The following is a 13,467-nucleotide window of genomic DNA, read 5'->3' as shown; positions in this document are numbered from 1 at the left end:
CCGACAATGCAGCTCTCGCCACATTGACTTGCCGCTTGTGAGTGGGCAATTTTACCCTTGATCTCTAAGTTCCAGAGTGGCCCGAGTTCTGCCCCCCCCCCCCAAGAGCTGGGGAGTTGAACATCATGTGTTCGTTCGACTGGACCTCTCTCCCCGCCGTAGACGCACAGCTCATCAGCTACCAGGCGGAAGCGAAACAAATATTGGTTTAAATTTACATGGTTGAAGAGCACTCGGGCTCCCGTTGCCCTTAAAACCGAAGGAAAGGCATACCATCCCCCCAAATCCTGTATAAACTTATACAAAACAGGTAGATAAAAAAAAAACACCGCCTTTTTAAGTAAAGGTTATTGGTAAGAAAAGCAAAAACCTGTGTCTTTAAAACAATAAGAAAACGGTACGCAGAAAATTTATATGTTATGAACATTAATGAATTTGTACTTTTCGGTAAAATTTTTCCGAAATAGAAGGGATTTTAAATTTATAAATTCACCTAAAAGGTGAGGACAAAGGAATTTTTTTTCAAATAGTTTTTAAAATTATGTTTTACATTTATATATATTAATTCAAATTTATGATAAATTTTTTTTATAATTTCGGGTAAAAATTTATGGAATATGATAATATCAGATTATATAAAATGCTTATGTTTGTAAAATTTTTTATAATATAAAATAATTTTTTTTCGTTTGGATCCCCTAAGGATCACGATGGATCGCATTCAATTCCTTTCCTTCCAAATAGTTAATCATCTTTTTCTCATTAATTCTTTCTACTGTCCATGCTACACTTTTTAAGATGTTATTTTCCCTGGAAACTTAACTTCTGAAATCAAAATCCTGAAAAGAGAACTGTCCAGTACATATTCTTTTGATATCTTAAATAGTTTAAAATCCTTTTCGACTTCTTGAAACCATTTTTTTTCCTGTTTAGCTTGCGGGAATCACCATCAGGTATTACTTCAGAGGATGATATGCATGAGTGCAAGTGTAAGTGAGTCTTGTACAGTCTCACGTCGACCATTTCTGAGATGTGTGGTTAATTGTAACTCAACCATCAAAGATCCACCCCTGGGGTGAGTAGGAAGGGAAAGCGCAAAGCCCGAGTCCCGGTCGGAGGTCCCCTGTTTGGGGGACTTCTGATTTGAAGCAGGCAAATGAAGAACGAGACCCGGTTAGGGGACCCCTGATTTGAGGCAGGCGATTGAGAGGACTTAGTCCCGGCTGACCGGGTAGTACCCCATGCCGGGGACGGCATAGCCGGCTCCGACATGGTTGCCCGGAAGATTAGAGGCAATGGCACCCCTAGCACCGAGTGTGCTTCCGCGGCGGGTACGGGCTTAGGTGATGGGGGAAAAACACCAAAGAACACCTGTATCTGCGATCTATTATTCAAATCCGTATAAAAGTAACTGCCTTTACCAGGAATTGAACTTGGAACTCTCGACTTCGAAATCAGCTGATTTGCGAAGACGCGTTTACCACTTGACCAACCCGGTAGTTTTTTGAAAACATTTAGTTTTAGTTATCTTGTTTTCAGAAAAGTTAAGTGTTTGTTTTGTTAATCTACTGTTTTCCATTCTATGCAGATGTCAGTAAAATTTTAATCTTCTTTTCCTAAAAAGATGATTATATCTTTTCCAGTTTTTGTAACGATCTTCCTCTTTCCTAAATACTTTAGAATCGGACCATGAATGTTTCTTAGTATCTTTCTTTCCACTTTTCCTATCTGTTATCTTTTTTTAAGAAATCCAACAAGTATTTAGATCCGCATAAAGATGCAGATAAAATATCTTTTAGTCTAAGTTTAGCATTTCTCAGTATTGATTTTTTATTATTAATTTGTGTTGTTGCATGATAGGCTTTTTCAATTTTTTGTACTCTTATTATGAAAATAAAAAATCTAGTGGTTTCAATGAGTCCATTACTCTTTTTCATAATAACTACTCAACCAATTGAGCTGAAATTTTGCATCTTCTTTGTTTTTATATTTGTAAAGAATACCTGAATACTACTGTTACGAAATGTTTAGAACGGAATGTGGCCACCGTCTGTTCCAAGATGGTGGCCATTTTAATGGCTTGGGGTAACAACCGGATTATATTCCTTACCGATATTCAAGTATACAATTCCCGAACCGTTAATCAAATCAAATTCAAAGACCACTTGCATTATTTGAAATTAAATTTTCCACACAAAATACTGTCAACACAGTTGTAGGACATTCTCGTCTCGCGGTTTTTTTTCTGATGCACGGCGGCTTACACACGCAACTTCATTAAAAATATTTATTATTTTATTTAAATATAATATTTTTTGTTTATTCAATTCAATGATCCTAACTAAAGCGCGCGCTCATACCGTATTTCATTCGGGTGGGTATGGCGGAACAAGCGGCCACTTTAAATATTATCCATTTACTAGCAGACCCGGCAATACTTCGCTATTGCTAGGTTTGAGTATATATATACATATATATATATATATATTAAATGAACACAATTGAAAGTTTGATAAAACATTAACAAAATGAACCTTACGGAACTTCACAAAATTTAACCTTTCCCTTTCCGTCCCCATTTTTCTTTCCCTTATTTCTCTTTCTTCCTTACTAATTCCCCCTTTTCCTTTTAGTTTTTCTCCTTTCTCCGTTTTCCCATTTTCATTTTTTCAGTTTTCCCTCTTTTTCTTTTCCGATTTTTCCCTTTCTCCCTTTTTTCCGCGCTTAAATCGGTCCAGTAGTTTTTTAGTCTATAGCGGACACACATATCGGAAACATTGAAATGGAATCGTAAAATATTTGGTATAACGTGTGTTGCTTTTACGTTAGCGTTAGATAGTTCTGTTTTTTTTTTTAAATATATATTTATTTACTTGGTACTGGTGTGACATCTTAGGTATATAAATAATAAGTATATAAAAACACACGGGTATTCGAATGCAACGTTGTGTAAAAATTTCAAAGCAATCAGTGAAGAATTTTCGGAGATTTAAAATTTTAAATAAACGAACATTTACATTTTTATTTATATAGATTTAATTCTACCGCTCACCTGTGACATCATAACATAACAGTCGACTACAATAGCTGCGCGTCAGTGCTACACTAGCTCTCCTTGTGGTGAGAGGGGATACTACCATTAACGCAGTATCCTCACTTAGTCACTAGTTTATTTTTTGGGGATATTTAGATTTAGAATTTTAGGAAATTTAGATTTAGTCTATTTTTGAGAGCATTTTTTGGGATGGTACTGCGATTTTGTAAATTTTTTTGCGTATATTGTTTTTTTAATTGTTAACATATGTGCCTAAGAAAAATAAGAGCTTAATTAGACGAAATCTCGAGATGATGGCCTAGCTGCACTGGTGACCTTGTTGTACAGCCTTACACCCTTGAAAATTTTACATTGATAATCTAATGGCATCAATGCCCCATATGTACAGGTAATCTGACCAAGTTTGGTCAAAATCGGTCCAGTAGCTCTGAAGATATAAGGAGTGTGAAATTGAACACACAACCGTACATACGAACATCAGGAAATTTTTCATCCGGTTTTTTGTTTTTAGGTTTCTTAGGTGTCAAAACGTAAAGATCTGGTGAAAACCGCATATGCCCAAATTGGACCGATTACATTATTTTCCTTCTAAAGTTATAGCTGTGCTGTAGCGCTAGATGGAAAAGAAGAAATTTTTGTAGACATTGTACAGAAGTTCATTTTTTAGATTATCTTATCCCACAAAAAAAAATAGAAAAGAAAGGTTAACAACTTAAAATTAAAAAAAAAGGAAAAACAAAAAAAATAAACGAAGTGCAGCCCCTCCTCGTAGTGATTGTTGGGTAACCATAAGTACCGAGAAAAATAATTTTTTACCTTTACTAAGGACGGGTAAGCAGTTAAAACTACTATTTTTATGGTAGGGGCCCCAATTATTCTAAAACCCGCATTCTTCAGATCATTCAATCTTGTGTTGACAAACTGTTGCTCTGAAGAAATCCCAATAAAGTGATAGATTTTTTTATAAATTTAACAGGTTTAAATGTTAAATATCTATCAGTGTTATTTTCGCAAGCATTAAAAAAATGGAAACAGTGCGGGTCAAGACAGAAAGGTCAAGTGAAGCGAGCCCTGGCCGTCTAATATATGATGAAATCCACTAGAGTCTGTAAATGTTCTGAAAATAAATAACGAAATTTTTAATTTAATAAATTCTCCATGTAAAACACATAGCTACATATTTTCCAGATTACCTGAGGAAATTTCTCTTGAAGTTAAAAAATCCATCGAATTCCGGATACATTTATTTTTTACATTTATTTACGTAACTAATATTTGAATATATTCGTATAATAAAATTTGAAATACCGTTTTAATTGAGAACCTACACGTTTTTGAATCTTTTAATAAATTCTAATGATAAAATGTTTGTATTCATTAAGTATTAATGAAAAAAGTATGATATTAAAAATAAAATAAAATAAAAAGAGAAGGTAAATTATTTTCATTATTAAAAAAACGGAATAAAAAATTAAATGTTATTTCATAGCGATATTTTTCAACCCGTACATACTTGTATTACTTTTCATTAAAACAACAGAATGTAGATAGATATCTGTTATTTGTGTAAATTTATACATTTATATCAAAATGAATTATTAAATTTGATTCTTTATTCTTGAAAAATACATTTTTTCTTAAATTTAAAATTATTTTTATTCATAACATAATATTATAAATGTCATTGCTTGCAATAAGTGGATTTTTTTAACAAACTTCAACAGCCAGCCTCCGTGGCGTCTCTACTTTTCGTCCGTAGTTCCCGGATTCGAATCCCGGTCAGGCATGGAATTTTCACACATGCTAAAAATCATTCATTTTATCCTCTGAAGCAATACTTAACGGTGGTCCCGGAGGTTAAAAATTAAAAAAAAAACTTGAAATTACTTTTATACGGATTTGAATACTAAATCGTGGATACCGGTGTTCTTTGGTGGTTGGGTTTCAATTAACCACACATCTCAGGAACGGGTCGACCTGAGATTGTACAAGACTGTACTTCATTTACATTCATACATATCATACTCTGAAGTAATACCGTATGGTGGTTCCAGAGACTAAACAGAAAAAGAAAAAAAAACATCTTCAATAATTGTCGGCCTCCGTGGTGCGAGTGGTAGCATCTCGACCTTTCATCCGGAGGTCCCGGGTTCGAATCCCGGTTAGGGATTGCATTTTCTCACGCTAAAAAATTATCATCTATCTCATCCTCTGAAGTAATACCTAACAGTGGTCCCAGAGGTTAAAGAAAAAAAAAACTTCAATAAGAGTTTTCAATTAGATTTTTATTTTTTAATTCAAGCTTTGATATACGTTTTTTTATTCTGTAAAGAAATTTCCTCCGGAGGTCCATTTATAAGTTATTCTAAATAATTTAAACACTCAAACGATTTATTAAAACGAAAAATAATAGTATAAAAATTTGTAAAAAAACTTGCTTTATACTTTTTAGTCATACTTTAATCAAATTATTATCATACATTGCAAGAGTTTAATTAGTAGGTTAATTTGGATTTAAAACCCCGCATAGCCGTTTTGTAGATTTTGCAATTTTTTTATTCCCGCACCCTTAATTTCCCCCCGTACGGGGGGGATGTTTGCAAAAGTTATAATGAAATATTGTATTGTCACCTGACCTTAGTAACTGAGCAAAATTTCATCAATAGGCAATGTCAGGAAGTATGTTAAATTATTGCACCTGCACCCTTAATTTCCACATTAATTCACCCCCATACGGGGGGGGGGGGATTTTTGCAGAAGTAATGGTGAAATTTTGTATTTTTACCCGACCTTATTGCAAAATTTCACAATTAGAAATGTCAGGAAATGTTAATTTAAGGATGCAAGATTTGAGGACAAACAAGAAAAAAAATTGAAAAAAATCATTGTGAGTTAAAATAAAGCAAGTAATAATTATATTATTTATTTATTTGTACAGTAACAAAAGACTTACGCCTCCTTACAGTTACAGATAAATGATTACGAATTTTGTAGCGTGTGATAAATTCATGCCTGTCTGGAATTCGAACCCGAGACCTGTGGATTAAAGGCCGAGACGGTACCATTCCACCACGGAGATCGGCGATTTGAATATATTTCTGACGTTTGTCATAATTGTTTAATACTTATTTAAGTTCGGAAATTTAAACTGATTATCATCTGTTGTTCTGTCTGACGATAGTTCCTTACGCCACTGGTGTCTCCATTCATTTCTGTGCCAAGCCCTTTCCTTCTAACCCTTGTATTTTTCACCTCATTAATTAATTAATTCTTCCTCTTCCCCCTTCTTCTTCAAACATGCACTCCTCCTTCTTATCCATCTATCCTTCCTTTCTTCTTCTACTTACCCTTCCAATGAAACTGCCAAAATTCCATTTGATTGAACTGAGGTTTTTTGAGTTGTAGATACGCGTATAAAGAAGGATGGAGAAAGCAAAATGGACGGATAAATAAGGAATTACGAAGTAATTAACAGCATTAAAAATGAAAGAGCAGTTACAGGAAAATACAAAAAAAAAAAAGAAACTGGTTATGAGATTTGTTCATAAGGAGTCCTTTTCTTTTTTGTACTTCTCCCATAAGTGTTCTTTCTTCTTTAATCCTATTCATTACTTCCTTTTTCCTCACTTTCTTCCATCTTACTTTCTCCATCCTTCTTCATATCTCAAAAATCTAAGTTTAGTCTCTTCCCTCATCTTCATCGTCCTTGCTTCACTTCCTTACATTACATTTCCTTTTCCTTAACTCTTAAGTCCAGACCTTTATTACATAGTAATTTCCTCTTTTTACTAAACATTTGTTTTGTCAGTGCCATCATTCCTTTTATTTGCATTGCGCTCTGTCAACCATAAAATTTCCTGTCATTTTATTAAAAATAAATTATGTAACATATGAAAGAAAAAGATTCCAAGTGTGACCGGGATTCTAACCCAGGACTTTCAAGATAAAAGTCAAAAAAACGCTGAGTCTGAGATTATAGGAGTAATAGGAAGTTGATTTGGGACATCAATATAAGCAAGGAGTTCCTTCCTGTAGGTATATATAATCGAAATCGCTTTGTGTTTTTGAGTTAGCGAAATAGTTCTACTAGATTTCTTATCAGGATGAAATGAAGCCTTATTAAGATTTTTCGGATCCAAATTAAAGGACGAATTTGGTAATTGTACGAATTTAAATCTGAAAGATTTAATAAAACCGGATAAAAAACTTTATATGTCGTATTTTTCGAAGAAATGGTCAACTGCTCACACGAGAACCAACCGACCGATTTCTCTAAAATTTACAGATATTCCTGTTACCCCAGGGAAGGTTTTAAGCTATAGATCGAAGCCCTTTGGGGGAGAAGTTGTGAATTAAAGATATTCATTAAAGAAAGAAAAATGAATCCTTTTAATCCATTATATTTCTGTTACTATGGCAACAGAAATATAATAAAATAAAATGACTAATTATTTTTTTTTTATTGAATATCTGTAAAATACTTAGTATTTACACTACTATTCTATATTTTCTAATTTAGCTTTTTTTCAAGTATTTGTAAAGTCTGTATAGTTCCTTCTTTGTCGTTTCCTTTTCTCTTTTCTTTTTCTTGTAACATAACATCCCATTTCATTATTAATTCTATTTTCTTTATAGTTTTTTCAATCTTTTTCATTATGTCTTCTAAGAAGATATCGAATCTAGGATGATTATCAAATGCCGCTAAGCGTAACTGGGTTTCAGGAGAACTTGTCTCGGCCTTTCACCCGGAAGTCCTGGGTTTGAATCCCGGTCAGGCATGTCATTTTTCACACACGTTGTTACAAAGCATTCATCTCATCCTTTGCGGAAAAAAATGCTTAACTGCGAACCCGGATGTTAAAAAAAACAAAAAAAACAAAAAGGGTTTCACGAAAACAAGAGACCAAAAAGGAAGGAAATCAGCTCCTGGAGGTTGAACTAGTATATAAATGCGAAAATGTCTCATAACCATGAGGATAAAGAACGGAGTCGGGGTCCCAGGAGGTGATGCCTCTTGGCTAGAAGGTCGGGCGAGCGAAGCGAACCCTGACTGACTCTACTAGCCGGTCAGAGTTCAGAGCCGGTCTTTCAATCTTTCAATAAAGTTTTACTGATAAACTAAATTAAGGTTTAGTAAAAATTGAAAAAAATATGACATATTTAGTATAGTTTAAATTTAAGTTAACTTTATTGAATTTCCAATATTGAACTATATCACGCAGCTTCTTTCTGGGCATGGCAAGTTTGAAGCCTACTTGCATCGATTTGGCAGGAGAACGTCTCCACTATGCAGGTACTGCGATCTTAAAGATACTGTTAGGCACACCATCTACCAATGCCAGCGTTGAGACGCGGTCAAACAAGACCTCGGGTTAAGCTGGCTTTCTCCGGAAGAAACAGTTCGATATATGTGTACAAGAAGAGCGGAATGGGACATGGTAGTACAGCTAGCAACAAGTACCCTGAAAAATAAAGGAAGAGAAGCTCGTGAATGGGATGGTGCCTGATTTAGAACCCAGATCAGTAAGAGGATTGATGATCACCCAGCAAGGAATCAGAGATCTGTATAAAAGACCTGAGATTCAGGCTAAGAAAGGGACCTGAGAAGAAAGGGTTAAAGGACAGCACCTTGTGTAGCCGTAGCAAGTCTGCACTTGTGCGGATGGGCGACGGTGATGAAGCACGGGGACTCTGGACCCTAAGGGAACCTCCTGGAACCGCGCAATGCGTAACTGCAGGACCGGCTCCGGAGGGGTAGAAAGGATGAGATTACTCGGTAGGGTGCGGGTACACATAGGCTCTTAATAACATCTAGCCGAACCCGTGCGAGTCCGACATTCCTCCATATATTCCTCCAATATGATTTCTTCAATTCATGGATAACAAAAAAAAAAATTGAACTGTTTGACAAATTTCATGACTATAAAACTGTATTTCTTATAAAAGAAACAACACGCTTATGTCTATATAAGTATAGTCACTTAATACGTATAGATGAATTTTGTAGCATATAAAAATATCAAGATCGACCGGGATTTTAACGCAAAACCGGTGTGGATTAAAAGGCAACACCATTCCGCTACAAAAGCCAGCATTGTATTTTTATTAATTAAGTTTATTTTATTTTTATTTTTTAATTTATAAATTATTTGATAACAAATTGTTAGGGATATAGAATGTAGGGGGTATACCGAAATGAAACGACTACCACTAGATAGGGAATCTTGTAGAGCTGCATCAAACCAGTCAAATGACTGAAGACAAAAAAATAATTATTTAATTAATTCAACAAATATTTGTTTATACTCTTCTGAGTATAAGAGTACTAGAGCTACGCTGCAAGAAGGAAAAAGTATCGTAATCAGTCAAAAAATGGAGTATAGTTTTTTGCACGTCTTGCCGTTTCATGACCCAGGGAACTCAGAAAATAAAAAGAATTGGGGGGGGGGATGTTTGTACGTAGTTCGTATTATACGTATGGCGTATTTGAAGCTTAATAACCTTTGACTTTATAAACTGATTTTGATGAAATTTTGTACTGAGACTCGTGTATATGGGGAAATCTGTTGGTAAAAGTTTGGGATCAATATCTTCAGGGGGGAGTAGATAGTTTTTGAAATAAATTTTGTCAAAATTTTTCAAACATATCTCCTCCACTTTATATTAAATTCAGTACATGCGTGCATGATTATCTTACCATTTTTTTTTCTCTTAAATTTGGTCCCAAAATTCGCAGAAAGTTATTTCTATCGGTTGCATATTTTTTAATCGAATTCTTTTTTATGTCTTCCTAGGCATAAGAAGATAGGTGGAGGTTTAGTCGGTAGTGCGCAGGTACACATACGTACTTAATAACTTCTTGCGGAATCTGTGTTAGCCAGCCCGAAACTACCTTAGCCCCCACAAATGGGGTTCCTCCATCTCGTTAGAAAAAAAAGAAGCATAATAGTGTATGCAAATGATTAAAAAAAAAAAAAAAAATACGGAGCAATATTTGGAAGAGGAGCAATCGAGCAATCATTTAAAATATCGATTTTTTTATTTTTAAACTTTTAATATTATTAAAAAGAAGTCGTAGAAAAAATGTTTTATTCCTGTCTTAATTTAAAAAAATCTTTTAAAAAATAAATAAATCTTATTAAAAAGAAACCACAAAAAAGGATCTCGGGTAACGCTTTATTGTTAAAAATTATTAAAAAAATGAAAATCCACCTTACCAGCAAATTAAATGTGTTTTCCCCGAGATCTTTCAGAGCTTAGACCAGCGTCAGAAGAATAAAATAATATTACATAATAAAGTTAAAAAATTAAAATGATTAAGCATTCAAGATTGTTTGGTGTTTATCATCATATTGAATTGAAATGTAAAAAGTAATCTAGTGAAATAAAATTAAATTAACGGGAACCATGTTGTTAGAATGATATTTTACATTTACACTTTATGATAATACTAGGTAGCGTACAGAAAATTCATAATGTACTTGAAGTAATAAAATTTAAAAGAAAATATACTACAGATTCTTTAATAGTAAATTCCTTATGAAAATGAAAGTACTGAAGATTAAACAACTTTTTTAATTCCCATCACTTAATTAAAGAAAAATAGAAGTATTAGTTTACAAGAAATTATACAAGTTTTATTAAAAAAGGAATAAATAAAACAGCAATAAATTCGATTAGTAAAATCGAAGGTTACGCTTACAAAGTAATAAGTGCAATATTACATCACAGTTTTCAGTTCGTAAAAGTTATTATACTAGTTTTATTTAAAAAAGAAAAATATGGTTTGAAGGGAATGATATGAATATCAATAAAAAAAAATTGGCCGTGAAATTTAATTTATTTGTTCTATAGTAATAAATTTTAATAATAAATCAGTAAGATAACAATCTGTAATTCATCAAAAATAAAAATAAAAGCATAATCTAACAAAAGCAGTGATATCCAAAAAAATTACAATGAAATTGTACACCGTACGGTAAAAGTCTCGCATATATCATTTCTTCCGCTCAAAAAATAAAAATTTCTGTAATACAAATAAAACTGTTTTTCACAAAACGATACTGATATCAAAAAAGGTAAAACATTACATTTATATTATCAAAATCTGTTATTAATTTAGAATTTTCTTAAAAAAAAAAATACATGTTAAATATATGTAATAGACAATAGATATGCAATAATAGATAATAAACAATGTTTAAGCGTTCCATATAATAAGCAAAAAAAAAAAAAAAAAAAAAAATGTTAACAAAACTCTTACCAGCCCGAATTTATTTATATATAATAAATATCACATTTACAGAAATAATACAATTTTTATGATTATTCGTTGTTAGGTAGATTTTATAAGAAAGCTACTTATTGTAATGGGTACCATGATTCGACTTCTGGAAGATTTCTACATATCTTCGCATTTCACATCCCCTTAGACCCCAAAACCACCGTTAGCTCAAATGTTTATAAATACATTTCACTTTCTTGTGGACACGATAACTGCCGTAATTTTGTGCTAATCATTTTAAATTGATACATAAAATATAACGACCCAAAATCTCGGTGGAGTTCGTTAATGGACAAATGCGGATCATGGAAGTGGAAATGGGGATGCTTTTGTAAAAAAAAAACCTTACAACTTTCTTATTAAGTAAAAAATATTGAACTCGTTTAAAGTTCTTACTACTCTTTAGATAAGGGCCTAAAACTTATCTTTGTAAAGTCTTGTTAAGTTAAAAAATTAAGATGAGTAAGCAGTAGTCATGATTGTTTGGTGTTTATCATCATACTGAATTGAAATGTAAAGAGTAATCTGGTGGAATAAAATGAAATTAACGGGAACCATGTTGTATGAATGATATTTTATATCAACATATATTATAGTATTTGATATCACCGATCATTGGTCCAGGGGGTGGAAAAAATGGGGTTTCGAAAACCAAAAAAATCATATCTCCCTTAATAGGCACAGTATCGAATCGGTTTAAAGTGGTTGTTAGTCCTTTAAATATTACCTAAAACGTTTGCCTGAAACAATTAATGATATGACCAACCGTTACGGCAAGGGATGACCAAAATGTTCCTGGAATTGTAAGATGGGACTTATCGTATGCTAAACATGTGAAACTTTTTTCACATGCAACCTTTGTCGTATTGAGTAAATTTGAAGTTTTTTTAACTTTTAGGTGGACATTTTTTTCATCCCCTACTTAGCATTGGTGAAATCTACCTCCGCCTTTCGGCGTGCCGAAAGGGATTTTTTAATAAATGAAATCGGGCCGGTAAGAGTTTTTAACAAATATTTATTTTTTTCTTTCTTAATATATAGAACGCTTAAACATTGTTTATTATCTATTATTGTATATCTGTTGTCTATTACATATATTTAACATGAATTTTTTTTAAAATAATTCTAAATTAATAATATATTTTGATAATAGAAATGTAGTGTCTTACTTTTTTTGATATCAGTATCGTTTTGTTCTTCTTCTTCTTCTTCCTTGCTTTATTAATATGCATAATGATTAATATTAGATATATAATTCCTGTTGTGAGACAAAAGTCTCCAGGGTAAGCAGTAAAACAGTAAAATTTCAATTCAATTTGGTCTTATTGAACGGAGTGTCATTCTGGAGTTCATTCTATCGTCCCTCTCTTGCTGGGTCAAGCCATGCTTCAATTGTCGATCTTCCAACTGCCTACACCAACTGTTCTTCGGTCTTCCTCGTTTCTTGACTGGCGGGATATCAAGAGCCATTATATTTTTTGTAACACTTGAAGGGTGCAGAGAATCAACCTTTTCGAACCAATGGTTTCGCTCTCGAGAGATTTTCTCCGCCACTGACTCTTTTATTTGAAGGGAGCCTCGCATTCGTTCGCTTCTGATGTGGTCCAACTTAGTCACACCAAGAGACATTCGACACATTTTCATATCTGCGGTCGTTAGATCTCGATCAAACTGGTCGTATCGTGTCCAACACTTTGCTCCATATGTAAGTGCGGGTCTAACCATTGTAGTGTACATTCGGCCCTTAAGTTTTGGAGGCATACGCTTGTCGCAAAGAACAGCTGAAATCTGCTGCCACTTCAACCATGTCACGGTGATTCGATGATTCACATCTTGCTCACAGCAAGACTATTACTGTACGGTTTACAATTTCATTATAATTTATTTGGATTTTAGATATACACTTTACTATTTCAATTCAGTATAATGATAAATAGCAAACAGTCATGACTATTTTAATTTTTTAACTTTAATTTATAATATTATTTTATTCTCCTGACGATGGTCTCAGGACTGAAAGATCTAGCGAAAACACATTTAATTTGCTGGTAAGGTGAATTTTCACTTTTCAAGTAATTTATTAACACATCAACGGTAACCATGTTTGAGAAATTAACTTTTCATTTTT

General features: G+C 33.2%; 1 protein-coding gene and 1 long non-coding RNA gene across 3 annotated transcripts in view; one reads left to right on the top strand and one right to left on the bottom strand.

The window, feature by feature from the left end:
- The window catches only part of LOC142332967 (uncharacterized), a 211,714-nt gene that overhangs the window by 104,957 nt on the left and 93,290 nt on the right, over positions 1 to 13,467 (top strand). The window lies entirely within an intron of this gene.
- LOC142332966 (uncharacterized) overlaps positions 1 to 13,467 on the bottom strand; it is a 233,063-nt gene that overhangs the window by 149,786 nt on the left and 69,810 nt on the right. The window lies entirely within an intron of this gene.

Source organism: Lycorma delicatula, chromosome 12 (assembly GCF_047948215.1).
Source record: "Lycorma delicatula isolate Av1 chromosome 12, ASM4794821v1, whole genome shotgun sequence".
Lineage (NCBI taxonomy): Eukaryota > Metazoa > Arthropoda > Insecta > Hemiptera > Fulgoridae > Lycorma > Lycorma delicatula.
The sequence above is the reverse complement of the archived record's forward strand: the minus strand, read 5'-3'. Positions and strand labels throughout refer to the sequence as shown.